Raw genomic sequence first — 20,142 nt, forward strand, 5'->3', positions numbered from 1 at the left:
ACAGGTCCCCGCTACGACCGACACTTCGGATCTTCATCTTTCCTTGGTCTTGTAAATTACTGCGGGAAGTTTCTCTCCAATCTGGTGACCTCGCTGCCCCCATTACACCTGTTAAAGAAAACTCACATCTGGGTTTGGGGTCTGCCGCAAGAAACCACTTTACAGAAGGTAAAGCAGCAGTTGTCATTATCTGTGTTACTAACCCACTGTGATGCTGAAATGCCTTCACTCATGACGTGCGATGCCTACCCCTCTGTTATCGGGGCTTTCCTGCCCCACAAGATGGAGAACAGAGAGGAAAGACTGATAGTTTTTGCCTCCCGGACTTTGACTGCAGTGGAAAAGAAGTGCATGCAGATTGAAAAGGAGGGCCTGGCAGTGGTCATTGCGGTGAAACGCTTCTATCAATATGTGTATGGCCGCCGCTTCATTGTCATGACTGATCATAAGCCTCTGCTTGAACTTTTAGAGAGAATAAGCCAATTCCGTCCATTGCTTCCATGTGGATCTGGCACTGGGTTTTGCTGTTCGCTGCCTACAGGCGTCCTTTGGAGCATAAACCAGGGCTGCAAATTGTGAATGCAGATGCTCTGAGCCGGTTGCCTTTGTCAACCGGCTTCTTGTCGACCTTTATGACAGGTAAGGTGGTCATGATCCTGAATTTTATGTACTCTTTGTCTGTCACAGTATACAGATCCATGAGTAGACCCAGACAGACCCGATCCCATCCAAGGTTCAACACGTGGTTTTATATGGTGGGCAGCACAGACAGCTCCCAGGCGAGTTACTGTCCTCCAGAATGTCCAAATTCAGTGTTGAAGATGGTATGCTATTGTGGGGGACACGTGTGGTCATCCCAGATAAAGGGCAGGAAGTGATCCTAAAGGACTCCACAATGGTCATCCCGGTGTGACCAATATGAAAATGTTGGCGCGGAGTTATGTCTGGCGGCCAGGCCTTGACGCCGACATTGAGAAGATGGCCCACCGCTGCTCCTTTTGCCAGAAACATCAGAAGCTTCCGCCAGCCGCACCTCTGCATCACTGGGAATGGCCAGGCTGGCATTGGGCATGACTAAATGCCGATTTCGCCGGCCCTTTTCAAGGATCCATGTTCCTCTTATTGAACGATGCCCATTCAAAGTCGATTGAGGTACATTGGGTGGTAGGAACAACATCGCATGCAACCATAGAGAAGATGCATTGATCTTTTAGCACTATTGCCTCCCTGAGGTGCTTGTCACTGACAATGACAGTGAGGAATTCGCAGGTTTCGTGAAGGTGAACGGTATACGGCATATTCAGACTGCCCTGTACCACCCAGCTTCCAATGGGTTGGTGGAGCACGTAGTGCAGACATTCAAGCGGGGCCTCAGGAAACAGTCTTCCTCACTCAGGAAACAGTCTTCCGGGTCCATGGACATTTTGTTATAGGACCACGCCACAGGCGGTGATTGGGATAGTTCCCGCAGAACACCTAATCGGCAGCACACTTCGTACCCGCCTAAGCATGGTTATTCCAAACATTGGCGCAAAGGTATGCCAAAATCGGGAACGGCAGGGACATTGTCTGCCTTGACATTGGCCTGTCTGGCAGTTTGCGCCCAGGGACCTGGTTTTTGTTCACAATATTGCCGGCGGCACTCAGTGGGTCTCTGGCGTTATCATTCGACAAACAGGGCCATCTCTTATCAGTTGTAAGCCCAGGGCTGTGTCGAACGTAAGCAGTTGCACCACATTAGATCCAGGAGGCTGCCTCTTCCGTGGATGCCTCGGACTTTGGGGGGTGGAGTTATAACCTGCCCGGATCCTATTGACTGGCGACAATTGTTTACCCCATGTTACTTGGGGAATATGAGGAAGGTGGGGCAATCATTCACAGCACAGCTGTATAAATAGAGCTGGCCAGTGTAGTACCGCTGGAGACGGAACCAGCAATGAACTATTGGCCCTGTGTTACCTATTCTTGTAATTAAAGTTACTTTCTGCTTGGCTCCACAAACTCGTGCTGGATTCTTCCTGGCCCTCACAAAAGGATACAATTCTCTGCAGGAGTAGAGGAACCCGGGGGTGTGAATATGCAAATTGTTCGGCAGCAGGACAGGTTGTGAAAATGATAAGAAAACATACAGGATCCTGAGCATTATAAATGGAAATATTATGTGCTGTACCTATTCTATTATTCTAATACCATTCAAATATACAACTTTAAAAAAATTTCTCTCTTTTCTTTAACATGCAAACTTATTTAACTTTAAAGCATTTGGCTAAGTCATTCATTATTTCCCTTGCAAATGAACCACTAGCCTGAGCAAAGGACAGCAAGGCTTATAGAAGGGCTTCCGGTGACGCAATGTGAGGGGAAGATGCACGCGAGGTGGATGCCGCAGGAAACCTGACCTTTCTACCATTTTTACCGGCACCACTGGTCTACAACTTCCCAAAAAAAAAAATTATCTGGAGATAGTTCCCTCATTTCTGTGCTGCCCAAGAGAAGCAAAGTCGGAAAAAATTGGCCCGGATTTCGACGATAGACTCAAACTCTGAAGCCTTCACGGTTCAATTGGAGGTAAGATGGCGACGGTAGCTTCTTCTCTAGTCACTCCACTAACGGCCGAAGTACTCAGCAAGATCTTGGTAGTTGAACTCAAAAAGTATGGACAATGCTTGACTTTGCATCTTAAAAGGTCAATTGAGTCGGTTTTGGCCCCTATTTGCCCAATTCTCAAAATCACCAGTTCTGACTGACAAGGCACAAGTAGCCACAATCAAGGACATGTAGACTGCATTGTCTGACCATAGTAATCGTGTAGTATTCTGCACGGGACACATCGGACAAGGTTGATGACAGTCCCCATGTGGCTCCAGGAGTATGCCCTCACCCGTTAACTATGGGGCAGGGACTGTTGTGTATAAGGTCGGCCTGACCACAACAGGCCTCCAAGAGAGAAAGGGCTGGTGAAGCCTAATCAAGTCCTGTGCACATATGTTTCTGTTGTGAATAAACCATGTCTTTATTTTTACTCAACTGACTCCGTTTACTAAACTGGCAATGAGGATCAACTGGAAGCTGTCGATGTGTACCTCTGCCACCTCTGCCATCCGTTGCTACTTTCGCTCGCTTGGGAATAAGGCATGACTTGTTCACCCATTTTTGACCCTGCGATAAAGTCATGGCCCCAACACACAGAATAGGTCTGCTATTTCTTCAGGGCGAATAATATTATGAAAATGATCACCAGAAGGTAATTCTGCTGACAGCCTGCGGCGCACATACATAAAGGATTATTCGGGGCCTCATGTTTCCAGTAGCGATTGACACCATTGTATTTATACAAGTAGTTATGCTGGTGGGCAGCCACTTCAGCCTGACGCTCTGTATCATCGTACAGAGATACAGATTTAACATGGAGGTGCAAGCGGAGGGACAGTCAGTTGCTGAATATATCTCCCGGCTACATAAAATCGCTGAGGACTGTGATTATGGAGCTGTGTTTGCTGACATGCTGAGGGACCGTTTAGTCTGCGGCATTAAAAACCATTATATTCAGAAATGTCGGCACAGTGAAGGTTCCTTGGCTTTTCTGCAGGCATTACAAATTGTTTTCTTGTGGGAAAGTGCAATGCGGGGCATACAGCAAATGGACGTCAATGTCCTGAAACAGCACCCAATGCCTCCACGGGCCAACCTTCGCGAGGCTGTGGGACGGCAGCCTCTTGATCAGAAGCACCGTCACACACCCTCTCCTGGCTCCTGTGCCGAGAGTGGCCACCGTAACCACCTGCTGCGGCGCCACCTTCTCACACAGGTTGTGCCGGCTGCCGATGCCATGCTCACACCCACCATGTTAATGACCCTGAAGAGGCTCCGCAGACTCGGAAATGCAGCTGAACTGCCTGACCATGCCCTGAATGGCTCCTATCCGTGTTCGGCAATAGTCACCTCTCCGAATGGAACTGGACACTGGTAGTGCAATATCTATTGCCCCACCCAACGTTTTCAACTGAATCTGCCTCGGGGTGAGTGTTTGTCGACTTCAACTGCCCACCTATACTGGGGAGTAGCTGTCTATCAAAGGATCCAGTCTCACCCTACTGACCTATGAGCATCTATCTCTTTGTCTTCCCCTCTTTATGGTGCAGGGGAATGGATCCTGTCTGCTCAGCCGCAACTAGCTATGTCAGCTGCGCCTTGACTGGCTGCAGATCCTCCAGGTGGAATCTGGAGGTTTGCAGGCTGTGTTGCAAAATATCCTTGACATTTTTGGGGTGAGCCTTGGGGAAATAGAATGGGCTGTAGCAAAGATCCAGGAAGACCTGCAGGCCGAACCTCATTTTTTCAGAGTATGGCCTGTCCCCTTATGGGAAAGGTTGAGGATGGATTGAGGCATTAGGAGGGCCTTGGAATCGTGCAACGGATTCATTTCGCTGACTGGGCGGCACAGGCGGTACTGGTCATGAAACCAGACCAGTCTGCTCACCCATCTGGCGATTATAAATTCACAGTCAAAACAGCATCACGTCTAGATCTTTACCTTCTCCCCTGTATTGAGGACATCTTCGCAACTTTGACAAACTGACGTGAGTAACGCGTACTTGTAGCTCAAGCTCCATAAAGCCTCCAGAAAGTTTGTCACAATCAATACCCACAAAGGCTTGTATGAATATACTCGACTCCCATTCAGCGTCTCTTCAGCCGGCACCACCTTTCAGCGCATGATGGAGGGGATTCTCCGTGGCCGTTCCCAAGTAGCAGTCTACCTTGACAATGTCCTCACAGCAGGTGTAACGGAGGCACAGTATAAGACTCTTCTTTCCAATTGGTGAATCGGGCGTTGACCTCCTCCAAAGCTCTTAGGCATTATGACGCCACCAAGCCCCGATACTTGACATGCGACGCCTCGCCTTATCGAATTGATGGAGTGGTCTCACACCACATGGGTGACTGCCTCGATTGGTTCATTGCTTATGCCTCTCGAACACTGATGGCTGCAGAGCGCAAGTATGTTCATATTGAAAAAGTGGGCTTAGCGATTATCTTCAGGGTCAAGCGCTTTCACCAGAATGTACACGGTCATCATTGTTTTACCATAATGGACCACAAACCACTGCTGGGCCTGTTTCGGGAAGACAAAGAAGTACTGCTGATTGCCGCAGCCTGCATACAAAGGTTAGCCCTTCTTTTCAAAGCGTATTAACACTCCTTTGTGCTGCCCTGGAACTTCGATTGCACACACGGATGCTTTGCATTGACTTCCATTGCCCGAGCAGGTGGTCGACTCCCCAAGGTGGATAAAGTCCTGATGGTCCTTAATTTCATGGACTCCCTGCTGGCGATGGCTGCATGCATCCGCAACTGGACTCCGTATGACCCAATTTTATCCAAAGTTCAACATTTGGCTTTGACCAATGGTCCACGTCACCAACTCCCAGTGGAACTGAAAACTTTTTCAACAAAAATAGTAGAGCTGATCGTTGAGGCCAGTGTTCTCCTCTGGGGTACCAGGGTTGTCATTCCCGAGAAGGGCCAGGCACTATTCTTGAAGGACCTTCATGCCGTGCATCCGAAAGTTACCAAGATGAAAATGTTGGCCCGGTGCTATGTCCGATGGCCTGGCATAGATACAGACATAGAATTGCTTGTTCAATGCTGTTCTGTCTGTCAAGCCCACCAGAAACTTCCAGTGGAAGTGGCCTGGGCGTCCCAGGGCCCATGTTCATGCAGATTCCGCAGGGCCGTTTCTGGGCTTTATGTTCCTGGTGTTCGTCAACGTGCACTTGAAATGACTGGAGATACACCGAATGGCATCTACCACTTCCCCAGCCATCACCGACTGGCTCCGTGTCTCTTTTTCCATGCACGGGTTTCCGAGGATCCAGTTATGGACAACGAGGCCTCGTTCACTCGCGAGGAGTATGCCACCTTCATAAAATTGAACAGTATCCGGCATGTCCGCATGGCGCCCTGTCACCCCACATTGAATGGATTTATGGAAAGTGTTGTCCAGAAGATAAAACGCAGCCTGAGCAAACAGTCCACGGGATCTATGGACACAAGCTGGCTCAATTTCTGTATCGTATCACACCACTCCACATGCAGTCACGGGAGTGGTCCCAGCCAAGCTGTTAATGGGTTGATGGCTTCACACTCATTTGGGATTATTGCTTCCCGACATCACCATTAAGGTGCACCACTTGCAAGAAATGCAAAATCGTTGCCCCACTGGGTAGCGCCCACTCCCCTGTTTCACACCTGGCCAAGAGATCTCCATTTGCAACTTTGGTGAGGGTCTTCACTGGCTTCCAGGGGTCGTTGTTTGTTAGACCAGTCCCATCTTACATCCGGTCCGTGTTCGCGGACAACTAATGAAGAGGCATCTTGATCACATTTGTGTCCATTTGACTGGTGTGGTTTGGAGAGAGGCCGTATACAGGGTCAACTCCATGTTTTCATGTGCCCGGTGGAGCCTAATTCAGTTCAGAGTGCTACATCGGACTTACTTGACCAAGGCAAGGATAAACAGGTTTTTCCTGAATGTTGAGAGATGTGACCCCTGTTCTCTTGCCATAGTAGATAACAGGCATATGTTTTGGTCCTGCCCCTAACTCGCCAGCTTTTGGACTTTCTTTTTTCACACTATGGGCGTGATTTAACCACCGCATTGCGCGCCTGGCGCAGGTATGGGTACACTGGGTAAATAGCAGGAAAGGGAAAAATGGAGATTGGTGCCGGGCACAAACCAGTGTACAATTCACCCGGCCACTCCTGATAGTGAGTTTCAGATCTCGCCCCAAAATGGCGAGGATATCATTAATGCTAATGAGCAGGCTGGAGGTGACACCTCAAGTGCAGGGGCCAACACATACCCTGAAGACCTGGCTGCCCATCAGGCGGGGGAGGGACCCAGAAGGAGAGGCCAGTGATGGCCCAAAGTGTCGTTGGTCATTCGATGAGATGACCGACAGCATGTGCTGCAGAAGACTCCGTCTCAGCAGAGAGACAGTGCAGCACCTGTGCCATGCCTCGCGGCATGGAACATTATGGAGGAGGTCACCCACCTCCAGTGGTCTTGAATGTCACCGCAGCCCTTAACATTTATACCACTGGGTCATTCCAGGGATTGAGTGGGAACCTATGTGGCATTTCACAATCTACAGTCCACAAGTGCATCCGGGAGGTCACGGATGCTCTGTATGCCCAGGAACATGAGATGGAACAGGCCCACAAGGCGCCCGGACTTGCTGCCATCACCGGGATGACCCAGGTTCAGGGGCAATCAATGGCACGCATGTTGCCCTGCACACACTGGGGCATCAGGAAGTGTCTTTTATTAACAGGAAGGGGTTCCACTCCTGGAATGTTCAGATTATGTGCGACCTCCATCTTCATGTCATGCGCGTGTGTGTCCACTACCCAGTGAGGGTGCATGACAGCTATATTCTGGAAGAGCTGGCGGATAAGCCCAAGGAAGAGCCAGAGGATGGAGGACAGGCAGTGGCAAATTTCCAACATGCTGAGAGGAACAGGGGGGCCCCCATCCTCTCCAGATTCTCATAACAACGCTCTGTCCATCAGCTCACCATCCCATTTCCCTCCATCACCTAATTCCTCCAACCCCTCCCCCATTTCCCTCCTTCCCCCAAATCCTTCCTTCTCCCTCCCCACATTTTCCTCCTTCCCCCATTTCCCACCTTCCCCATCTCCTCTTCCCGTCTACCTCTTTCCCTTCCATCTCCCACCTTCACTCCCAATTCCCAGTCTACCCCAAAACCCCCCATCACACCGCCACCCTCCCCAAGCACCCTGTTTCACCCTCCAAAGGTCTGCGTACCATCACTCCAGCATGATGAGCCTCTGTCTGCACTGACAGCGGGACAATATGCAAGGCAGAGAGTGATCATCACTCGCTGTGAGAAAAGCTCACTGAGATTCCTCAGTTTCTGCAAAAGTCTGACTCCATTCTTTTTGCTGACAGCGTGCACACACATCCTCTGAACTGGGTCTGCACTGGATCACTGGGGAGCAGGGGGTGGCGGGGAGCGGAGGGCAACAGCAGGTTGGAGTGCAGGCAGACCTGCTGTGAAGATTAACGTGGCAGGAGCTTCACACGCATCAGGTGTTAGATGTTTTACAAGTGAACATTTTACTTTTCTATTCCCCTAGCTACAAATAGTGAACCACTCAGTGATCCTCACTCTTCTTAATCTTCCATTGCCTAATGATACATCTGGGTGTGTCTCCAGGATGCACACCAGAGGTGGAGACAGCCTACTCCTTTCCAAGCCATATGGCCTTTGATGTCCTTGGTGGATGTTCCCTGGAGGGCCTGGAGCTGGAGGGCCCAGGTCTACTTACCTGTGGCACAGGTGTTGCTGTGCCACCTTGTTTTTCCCACTGCCCTTGAGATGCGCCGGTGCCAGGTGGGAGGGATTCGGAAGAATTGGAGACCGCCGTCATCTCCTTGGTGGCAGGCCCTGGGTTGGCCTCCACTATTTCATGGAGTTCTCTTTATTCAGGTGATGTCCCTCTCTACTTTAAAGCTGCCATCATTTCCTCAAAACACAATGGTCCTTGTAAATTACCATCTATCTTCAACCCCATAACATTTCAAAAAGTCCTTGAATGCGTTGTCACCTCCCAAATCCAATCCCATCTTTCCCTTAATTCCAGGTTTCAATCCCTCCGATCAAGTTTCTGCCCCTGTCACAGCACCAACAAATCAGTTAATGAAGCCACAAATAACATCCTATGTGACTGTGACAAAGGTAAACTTTCCTCGTCCTTCTCAACCTGGCTGCAAGACACGGTTAATCACATCATCCTTCTCCAACGCCTATTCACTGTCCACCTGCTCCACATGGTTCCACTCCTATCTATATAACCATAGCCAGAGAATCTGCAATGGCTTTCCTTTCTGCTCCTGCTTCATTACTTTTGCTTTTCCTGTCAGATCTATCCTTGGTTCCCTCCTATATCTCATTTGCATGTTTCCTGTTTGCGACATGATCTGAAGGCACAGCAATAATTTTTAGGTGTACCCACAACATGCAGTTCGACCTCTCCGTCACCTCTCTCAATTACTCCACTGTTGCTAAACTATCAGACTGCTTGCCCGACATTCAGTATTGGATGAGTTGAAATTTCCTCCAATTATTTAAATAACGGGAAGACTGAAGCCATTGTTTTTATTCCTACTTCAAACTTTGTTCCTGAGCTACCAATCCTCTCATCCCTCTTTCTTACAGTTTGAAATTAAACCAATTTGGTCACAACATTGGTGTCACATTTGATCCCAAGAGGAATTTCTGAATTCATATTAATGCCATCATGAAATCTGCTTCCACTTCAGTAACGTTTCCCATCTTTGCTCCTGTCTCAGCTCATCTTCTGCTGAAACCCCCATTTATGCCTTCATAACCCCAAGACACGACTGTTCATTTCCATTCCTTACTGATCTTTCACATTCCAACCCCCATGAGTTTGAGGTTCAAAAACATTGCTTTTGTAAGGGACAACAAAAGGAGTCCACACTGAATTGTAGAGATTAACAAACTTATTTATTTAACACATTAACTGTTATGTACAGCTCCAGTAGTTACTCATGGGTCTTCTCTAGACGGTGCCTGACTGGCTAACTCGAGGCAAATGAACCGTATTAAGGATCCCCCACATCGCTCCACCACATCCTCCAGGATGTGGGATCTCAGAGAGAATTCCGTTGTCCCTGATGGCTACACCCATGGGAAGTGCACCCGCTGCAGCTCCTGGGAGACCAAGTTAGGGTGCTGCAGCTGGATCCACTCAGGAATATACGGGAAGCTGAGAATTTAATGGAATTTTAATGAGGTGGTCACACCTAAGGTGCAGGCAGTGAGTAGCTGGGTGACCACCAGGAAAGGCAAAGGGAGCAGGCAGAGAGTGCAGGAGTCCCCTGTGGCCATTTCTATCGTAAACAAGCATCCCGTTTTGGATACTGTTGGGGGGTGACCGTTCAGGTGAAAGTAGCAGTAGCCAGATCTGTGGCACTACGATTGGCTCTGGGGCACAGTGGGAAAGGGTAATGGTAAACAGGACCTTTGAGATCGGAGAGACTCAATGTGGTGAATGTGATTCACACGGTATTATAATCTGTATATATATGTGTCTATATTGTAAGTGCAGTTGCACTACCTGACCACCAGGGGGAGTCACTCTGGGAATACTCGAGAGTTGTACTGGGCTTCTCCCTTGGCTCCGCCCAGGACTCCTCCCCCTGGAGCTGCTGTATAAAGATCAGTGCCACAGGTTCAGCCGGCCAGTTCACTGAAAGTTCAACGGCTAACAGGCTGGCTCTGTTGTAAGTATATTAAAACCGCTATTCTAATCCTACAAGCACGTGTCCGTAGAATTGTTGGTTCCAACACTCAATAGTTAGTGGGTCAGACAGGAGATTCTGTGGCTGCAAACGGGAGTCCAGGATGGTGTATTGCCTCCTGGGTGCCAGGGACCGACTGCAGAACATTTTCAAGGTGGAAGGTGAGCAGTCAGAAGTTCTTGTGCACGTTGGCACAAATGATGTAAATAGAAATAGAGATGAGGTCCTGAGAAGTGATTATAGAGAGCTAAGAAAAAGGTTAAGAAGCAGAACCTTGAGGGTGGTAATCTCTGGATTAATTCGAGTGCCACGTGCTACTGAGGGTAAGAACAGGAGAAATATGGCAGATGAATACGTGGCTAAAGAATTTTTGCAGAGGGCAGGGATTCAGATTCTTAGATCACTGGGATCTTTCCTGGGGCTAAGGTGACCTGTTTAAGAGGGATGGGTTACATGTGAACTGGAGGGGGACCAAAATCCTGGGGGGCACATTTGCTAGTGCTACAAGGGAAGGTTTAAACTAGATTAGCAGGTGGTGGGATCCTCAGCAGCAGGGAAGCAAATGAGGCACTGAAAGGAGACGCAGTACTCAGCAACAGCAAGCTGAATAAACATGATAGGCAGGAGCACGGCAGGGAGCGGGTAAAACCTGTTGGATTGAACTGCATCTATTTCAATGCAGGACGGCTGACAGGTAAGGCTGTTGAACTTAGGGCATGGATAGGTACGAGGGCCTGGGATATTATAGTCATGACTGAAACATGGCTAAGGGAAGGACAGGACTGGCACCTTAATGTTCCAGGGTACAGGTGCTTTAGGCGGGACAGAGGTGGAGGAAAGAGAGGAGGGGGAGTTTCATTTTTGATTAAGGGGAGCATCGCGTCAGTAGTCAGAGATGAAATAACTGAGGGATCATCCAGCTGGGCTTTGTGGGTGGAACTAAGAAATAAGAAAGAGATGGTGACCTTGTTAGGGCTATATTATAACCCCAAATAGTCAAGGGGAATTAGAAGAAACGAAAATGAAATAAAAATCGCTTATTGTCACAAGTAGGCTTCAAATGAAATTACTGTGAAAAACCCCTTGCCGCCACATTCCGGCGCCTGTTCGGGGAGGCTGTTACGGGAATCGAACCGTGCTGCTGGCTTGCCTTGGTCTGCTTTCAAAGCCAGCGATTTAGCCCAGTGAGCTAAACAGCCCCTTATGCAGGGGCCAATATGCAGGGAGATTGGGGAGATTTATAGGAGTAATAGGGTTGCCATATTAGGGGATTTTAATTTTCCTAACATAGACTGGGACTGCCATCGTGTTAAGGGCTTAGATGGGTGGAATTAGTTAAGTGTGTTCAGGAAAGTTTCCTCAGGCAGTTTCATGAGGCTCCTACTTAGTGGGCAGCACGGTAGCATGGTGGTTAGCATAAATGCTTCTCAGCTCCAGGGTCCCAGGTTCGATTCCCGGCTGGGTCACTGCCTGTGCGGAGTCTGCACGTCCTCCCCGTGTGTGCGTGGGTTTCCTCCGGGTGCTCCGGTTTCCTCCCACAGTCCAAAGATGTGCGGGTTAGGTGGATTGGCCATGCTAAATTGCCCATAGTGTCCTAAAAAAATAAAATAAAAATAAGGTTAATGGGGGTTGTTGGGTTACTGGTAAGGTATACGTGGGCTTGAGTAGGGTGATCATTGCTCGGCACAACATCGAGGGCCGAAGGGCCTGTTCTGTGCTATACTGTTCTAATTCTAATTCTATACTTGGGAAAGGGCAAACCGTGACCTACTCTTGGGAAATAGGGCAGGGCAAGCGACTGAGGTGGTTTTTGGGACCAGTGACCATAGTTCAATAAATTTAAAATAGTTATGGAAAGGGACTGACAGGTGCAAGTTCTAAATTGGGACAAGGCGACTTTTAATGGAATTAGCTAAGAGCTGCCAAGGGTTGATTGGAGTAGCTTGTTTGAGGGCAAAGGGATCTCCGGCAAGTGGGAGGCCTTTAAACGTGAAATAGCTAGAGTTCAGGGTCTATATGGCCCTGTTAGGATGAAGGGCAAGGCTGGCAGGAGTAGGGAACCCTGGATCTTTTCTTTCTTTTTAAAAATTATTGTCACAGGTAGGCTTATATTAACTCTGCAATGAAATTACTGTGAAAATCCCCGAGTCGCCACACACTGGCACCTGGTTGGGTACACTGAGGCAGAATTCAGAACATCCAAATTACCTAACAGCACGTCGTTTGGGATTTGTGGGTGGAAACCGGAGCACCCGGAGGACAGGGACAGGGAGAACGTAGGCACAGGGAGAATGTGCAGACTCCACACAGACTCTGAACTTAGCCGGGAATCGAATCTGGGATCCTGGTGCTGTGAAGCAACAGTGCTAACCACTGGGCTACCGTGCCGTCTGACAAAACATATTGAGGTTTTGGCCAGGACAAAGGAGGCATAGCTATGGGGTACCACTGTTGGCTGTGCTTTCAGCTGCCTAGGCTCCAAGCTCTGTAATACATGCCCAAGAACTTCACATCTCTCTATTTTGCTTTCCTTCTTAAGGGCGCTCCTCAAAACTTACATAGAATTATAGAATTTACAGTGCAGAAGGAGGCCATTCGGCCCATCGAGTCTGCACCGGCTCTTGGAAAGAGCACCCTACCCAAGGTCAACACCTCCACCCTATCCCCATACCCAACCCAACACTAAGGGCAATTTTGGACACTAAGGGCAATTTATCATGGCCAATCCACCTAACCTGCACATCTTTGGACTGTGGGAGGAAACCGGAGCACCCGGAGGAAACCCACGCACATACGGGGAGGATGTGCAGACTCGGCACAAACAGTGACCCAAGCCGGAATCGAACCTGGGACCCTGGAGCTGTGAAGCAATTGTGCTATCCACAATGCTACCGTGCTGCCAGATTTTAGTTCATCTGATGTACTATCTTCTTATGTGATTTGGTGTCATAACCTTTGTTTTTGAATGCTTTAAAGGGGCTATGTAAATATCAATTATTGATGTAGATTAGTTTATGAAGGAGTAACAGTTGCCCCATCAGTAACAGTTTTTGGTTGGTGGGGGAGGTGTGGAGAGAGAATTTCCAATAGATTGAGGAATAGCTCTGTAATTTCAGAACTACTGAATGTAAAACCCAGAGCAAATCTTTTAGTGACAGCAAACATAAAACTTTTGCACCTATAGTTGCGTTTTTTTTAATAACTCACTTCCTTTTATTCGGTGTCTCCTGTATCATTTCCAGCGTAAAGGACTAGCGATTTAAGAAGGCCATTAAATCAAGTGGCCCCTCGTAAATCTGACAAACACATGCATATATTTAATAGCATCTGGGCACCATAAACTTTGCACATAGCTGAGAGTCTGGTTTAACGATGGACTAACATAAAACTCCACCATACAGCAGGTTTACATGCATCTTACAGACGATTGTTAATACTGGATTAGGGTATAAGTAACTTATTACCTCTTTGCTTTGGCTGTTTCAGGAAACAGATCCCTCAGCACTTTCCTAATGCAGTCATTCCAACTGGTAAGTAGTTTGGATTTATGCAAATATCTACACATGTAGCTATAGAAAATACTCTTTCTTGCCCCATCCCATTTTGATTATTTTCAGGTTAATTTGAGGAACCATTTTTTAAAAAGTCACACTTTAACAGTTGAATGGGACAGTCAGGCTGAAATGCCTATCAGTTTGTTGTCAATAACCACATTTTGTAGAATTTTTTCTGCATTGAAAATCAAATGTGCACTGCTACCTAGTGTCAAGGCATTCAATTTGACCTATATTGTGCCTTTAATGTATGCAAAATGTCCCAAGGTGTTTGTTTGTTCCTCATTATATCATATGGAAAATGTCAGGATTGTATCCAAATCTTTATTTCACTCTGCATATTTATTTTATTCACCACTCAAAGGTAAAGTGAAAGACAAAGCTCAAAGGGTTAAATTGGGAGGAGTGGTTGCATACATTTGACTTGCATTCCTTTGAGTTTAGCAGGTTGAAGGGTGATAAAATCAAGGTATTTAAGTGATAATAGTAATGGACATGGTGGAAACAGAGACTAGGAGATACAAACCTAAACTTAGATCTAGGCCTTTCAGGAGTGAAATCCTGAAAATACATTTTTACACAATAGAGTGAATTCTCCTCTGGCAGGATTCTCTGTTCTGGCGGTAGTGCACTCCCAGCCGAGGGTTTCCTGGCAGCGTGTGGTGGCGACAATGGTAAATCCCATTGGCCAGCAGTGGAAACAGAATCCCGCTGCCAGTGATGGCGTGCCGCCAATAAACCTGGGGCCGGGAGGCAGAGAATTCACCCCAGTGAAAATCTGGAACCCGTTTGCCGAAAGCTGGGTCAACTGAAATTTTCAAGACTGAAATTATTAATTTTTGTTAAGTAAAAGTATCAAGGGATATGGGGCAAAGGTGGACAAATGGCTTCAAGGTACATATCAATCGTGATCTGACACAGAAGGCAGAGGTCTCAAAGGGCAAAATGGCCCATTCTTTTTCCTATCATCATGATGCAAATTCTGCCCTATAACCAGTGACCTTGGTTCCATTCAACAAGGCAGTGTGAGACCACACGAAGGAATTATTTTTTAAGTTTTGTTTTGTTACTTTTCATTAGATGTTGTGACTAACTCCTAAATAAATACTAAATTCAGCAATATTATCCAATATGAAAAGTGAAAGTTGATGAATTCCATCAACTAAAGATCTGTTTACAAGCAATTCAATGATCATTTTGCAGTGCCATGCACACTTGCAGGTTCAGCATGGCAACTTCATGAACTTCTGGCTTTTTTGTTGTCACTCTCAGCAGCTGAGATGTGCTTCTCATTGAGACTGATTCCAAACAGAATGAGCATTAGTCAATGTTTTACTATAATTACTATAATTACAAATTGTTCTTCCAAATGTTTTTTTGAGGGTGAGCGGAGTTCTGGCAGGAAACCATTTCTATTAACATTCTTTGAAAACTGTAATGTTGTGCACAGATTTTAAAAAGTTAGTGGGGGAGGGGGGAAATGAGGAGGGGCTTTGGACAAGACATTACCACATGGAAGCAGGAAGGAGAAACCATGATGAATGAATTGAATTGAGATAGGTACCAGGTGAGAATCAGCATTTGTGTTACATTACAGAGGCATGGGACCTGGGGAAGATTCCTGAACATATTTCCTAAATAAACTACAAATGTACTTTTTAAAAATAGTGTTATAACCTATCTGGTTGGAGCAATCAGTGTCCCCATGAGTCTCGCCGAAAAGAGCTCCAACGCTAAAGGGGCGGGGAGCCCGAGGACATTCATGATTGAGATCTGTATAAAGTTGGTCAAGTCTGGAACTGACAGAGCAGACCTGACTGGGATCTGATGTATATTGTAAATACAATTGCTTTGTGTCAACTCGGTTCACACTAGTTTGTTTGCTCCTGAAAATAGTTTTTCGCTGAGTAACAAAACCGTCCAGCTGAATATACAATGTAAATATGTGGCAAAACAACTGGTAGACCCCTTTTTCATTTATTATGAATTATAAGATAACCCCTCTACCCTGCCCTCCCCTCCACCATCCTCACTTCCACTTCCTTCTACTCCACTACCCTACCCTTTATCGCTGGTTGCCAGCCCATCCTGCACTTCAGTTCCTTCTTCCCACCATCTTTCTCTCCACTTCTAATCCTTCTCCTCAATCATCTTACCTCCATTACCATGCCCTCCACGTCCTGTGCCTCCCCCACCCTGTTCTCAAGAGCGGCATCTTGTTTTCCTTTCTCATTGTGAAGCAAGAGGACAACAGGATGTGAATATGTCTCACTTCCATAATCCTTTTGACAGGACATAGAATCCCCCCAAAGGGATATAGAGCAGCAAGTCTGTGAGATACTCACATGAAGGGGGAAGAGTTACAAATAGGTCAGAGCCATACCATGAGACCACTGGACTTGGGGTAATATTCTGACTTGTGGTTCCTGCATGAAGTTTTGACCAATGGAAACTTATGTTGACATTAAAGCTCAGATCAATCTTCATTTTCTGCTCATATAAACAAATGTTTGGAGGTTCCTGCACAGTGGAATCCCAAAACCCAATAGGCACTTCTGTTGTGCCAGGTTTCCCCTAAGGAGCATAAAGTTAGAGAATTACCTCTATCACCCACAAAAGAACAGCTATTGCAAATCAGCCATCCAGTTCCCTTTGACTATGTAATCTAGTTTCACATTTTACAGCAAACAATCAAGTTCAATATTTTTAATATGTATATTTATGTTGCATATTTTATTCACATAACTAATTGGTAAATATATATAAATAGAGGAGACAGAGTTACAATGAATAAACAATAATAATTCTCCTATAGTGAGGTACTTAAAAGTGATTTATCATGAAATATAAATGGGTGCTGCAAACAGTTTGACAAGGAGTATAAACAGAACGTAGAATACAGGCAGAGATTTGAGATGCTTCATTAATATAAGTTGATATTCTGGATTTAAAAAGCTTAGAAGTCGGACAGGTTCCAAGTAGCCAGCAAAAGGAGGTTCGACTACTGCAGTCTGCAACCCTTTCTTGGAGGGTAACAATGGATTTCATTGAGTTCTGAGGGATTACCTCACCTACTGTTCAAGGAGTAAACAAGTTATGGACTTAAGTTAATAATCATCCAGTTTGATCATATGGGAGCTCTTGATAAATGGAATTTCAGAACAGTTTAATTAATAAACTCAATCTGTAGTTGTACATCCATAATAACTAAACAAGTTTATCTACTACTGTGTCATATAAACACCTGAGACATTTTCATCAGCTAAATAACAATAACTGGCATTTATATAAGAGAATTTAACGTCATAAAGTATCCCAAGGTACTTCACAGGAACATTATCAGACAAATGTTGACGCTGAGCCATGGAAGGAGATAATAGGACAGGTGACCAAAAGCTTGGTCAAAGACAAAGGTTTCAAGGAGTACCTGAAAGGAGGAGGATAGAGATAGGGCAGGGAATTCCTGAGCTTAGGACCAAAGCAACTGATGGCATGATCATTAATGATGAAATAAGCATGCTCAGCAATCCAGATTTGGAGAAAGGCAGAGATTATGGAGGGTTGTGGGGCTGGGAGTCAATATTAGTTATTGCTAGTACCTATTATATTTTTACATGAGAGTACCTTGAGAAACAAGCTTAGGTGTAGCCCTCTAAGTATAACAGAAGCATGGCAGATGTCCAATGAACACTTTCTAAGGGAAATACATAGAACATAGAAAATACAGCACAGAACAGGCCCTTCGGCCCACGATGTTGTGCCGAACATTTGTCCTGGATTAAGAACAAATTAATTTACACCCCATCATTCTACCGTAATCCATGTACATATCCAATATCCGCGTGAAGGTCCCTAATGTTTCCGACTCAACTACTTCCACAGGCAGGGCATTCCATGCCCCCACTACTCTCTGGGTAAAGAACCTACCTCTGACATCCCCCCTATATCTTCCACCATTCACCTTAAATTTATGTCCCCTTGTAATGGTTTGTTCCACCCGGGGAAAAAGTCTCTGACTGTCTACTCTATCTATTCCCCTGATCATAAATCTCTATCAAGTCTCCCCTCATCATTCTCTGTTCTAATAAGAAAAGGCCTAGCACCCTCAACCTTTCCTCGTAAGACCGACTCTCCATTCCAGGCAACATCCTGGTAAATCTCCTTTGCACCTTTTCCAAAGCTTCCACATCCTTCCTAAAATGAGGCGACCAGAAATGCACACAGTACTCCAAATGTGGCCTTACCAACGTTTTGTACAGCTGCATCATCACCTCATGGCTCTTAAATTCAATCCCTCTGCTAATGAACGATAGCACACCATAGGCCTGCTTCACAGCTCTATCCACTTGACTGGCAACTTTCAAAGATTTATGACCATTGACCCCAAGATCTCTCTGCTCCTCCACATTGCCAAGAACCCTACCGTTAACCCTGTATTCCGCATTCACATTTGTCCTTCTAAAATGGAAAACCTCACACTTTTCAGGGTTAAACTCCATCTGCCACTTTTCAGCCCAGTTCAGCATCCTATCTATGTCTCTTTGCAACCGACACCAGCCCTCCTCACTATCCACAACTTCACCAATCTTCTGCAAATTTACTGACCCACCCTTCAACTTCCTCATCCAAGTCATTAATGAAAATCACAAACAGCAGAGGACCCAGAACTGATCCCTGCGGTACGCCACTGGTAACTGGGCTCCAGGCTGAATATTTTCCATCCACCACCACTCTCTGACTTCTATCGGTTAGCCAGTTCGTTATCCAACTGGCCAAGTTTCCCACTATCCCATGCCTCCTTACTTTCTGCATAAGCCTACCATGGGGAACCTTATCAAATGCCTTACTAAAATCCATGTACACGACATCCACTGCTTTACCTTCATCCACATGCTTGGTCACCTCCTCTTGTGAGGCAAGACCTGCCCCTCACAAATCTGTGCTGATCTGGGGCAGCACGGTAGCATGGTGGTTAGCATAAATGCTTCATAGCTCCAGGGTCCCAGGTTCGATTCCCGGCTGGGTCACTGTCTGTGTGGACTCTGCACGTCCTCCCCGTGTGTGCGTGGGTTTCCTCCGGGTGGTCCGGTTTCCTCCCACAGTCCAAAGATGTGCGGGTTAGGTGGATTGGCCATGCTAAATTGTCCGTAGTGTACTAAAAAGTAAGGTTAAGGGGGGGTTGTTGGGTTACGGGTATAGGGTGGATATGTGGATTTGAGTAGGGTGATCATTGCTCGGCACAACATCGAGGGCCGAAGGGCCTGTTCTGTGCTGTACTGTTCTATGTTCTATGACTGTCCCTAATCAAGCAGCGTCTATCCAGATGCTCAGAAATCCTATCCCTCAGGACCCTTTCCATTACTTTGCCTACCACTGAAGTAAGACAACTGGCCTGTAATTCCCAGGGTTATCCCTATTCCCTTTTTTGAACAGGGTCACGACATTCGCCACTCTCCAATCCCCTGGTACCAACCCTGTTGACAGTGAGGACGAAAAGATCATTGCCAATTGCTCTGCAATTTCATCTCTTGCTTCCCATAGAATCCTTGGATATATCCCGTCAGGCCTGGGACACTTGTCTATCCTCAAGTTTTTCAAAATGCCCAACACATTTTCCTTCCTGACAAGTATTTCCTCGAGCTTACCAGTCTGTTTCACATTGTCCTCTCCAACAATATGGCCCCTCTCATTCGTAAATACTGAAGAAAAGTACTCGTTCAAGACTTCTCCTATCTCTTCAGACTCAATACGCAATCTCCCGCTACTGTCCTTGATCGGACCTACCCTTGCTCTAGTCATTCTCATATTTCTCACATATGTGTAAAAGGCCTTGGGGTTTTCCTTGATCCTACCCGCCAAAGATATTTCATGCCCTGTCTTAGCTCTCCTAATTCCTTTCTTCAGTTCCCTCTTGGCTATCTTGTATCCCTCCAGCACCCTGTCTGAGCTTAGTTTCCTCAACCTTACATAAGTCTCCTTCCTCCTCTTAACAAGACATTCAACCTCTCTTGTCAACCATGGTTCCCTCACTCGACCATCTCTTCCCTGCCTGACAGGGACATACATATCAAGGACACGTAGTATCTGTTCCTTGAACAAGTTCCACATTTCAATTGTGTCCTTTCCTGACAACCTATGTTCCCAACTTATGCACTTCAGTTCTTGATGATGCCATCGTATTTACCCTTCCCCCATTGTAAACCTTGCCCTGTTGCACGCACCTATCCCTCTCCA

At 46.6% G+C, this 20,142-nt stretch overlaps 1 protein-coding gene across 13 annotated transcripts in view; it reads left to right on the top strand.

The window, feature by feature from the left end:
• Positions 1-1,762: 1,762 nt before the first annotated feature.
• LOC119950604 overlaps positions 1,763-20,142 on the top strand; it is a 342,477-nt gene continuing 324,097 nt past the window's right edge. For all 13 annotated transcript variants that reach the window (XR_005457369.1, XR_005457368.1, XR_005457370.1 and 10 more), the window contains exons 1-2: positions 1,763-2,568; positions 13,841-13,884. The gene's annotated coding sequence lies outside the window, so the exon portion shown is untranslated. The remainder of the gene's footprint in view (positions 2,569-13,840; positions 13,885-20,142) is intronic.

The sequence above is a fragment of the Scyliorhinus canicula genome, chromosome 16 (assembly GCF_902713615.1).
Source record: "Scyliorhinus canicula chromosome 16, sScyCan1.1, whole genome shotgun sequence".
Lineage (NCBI taxonomy): Eukaryota > Metazoa > Chordata > Chondrichthyes > Carcharhiniformes > Scyliorhinidae > Scyliorhinus > Scyliorhinus canicula.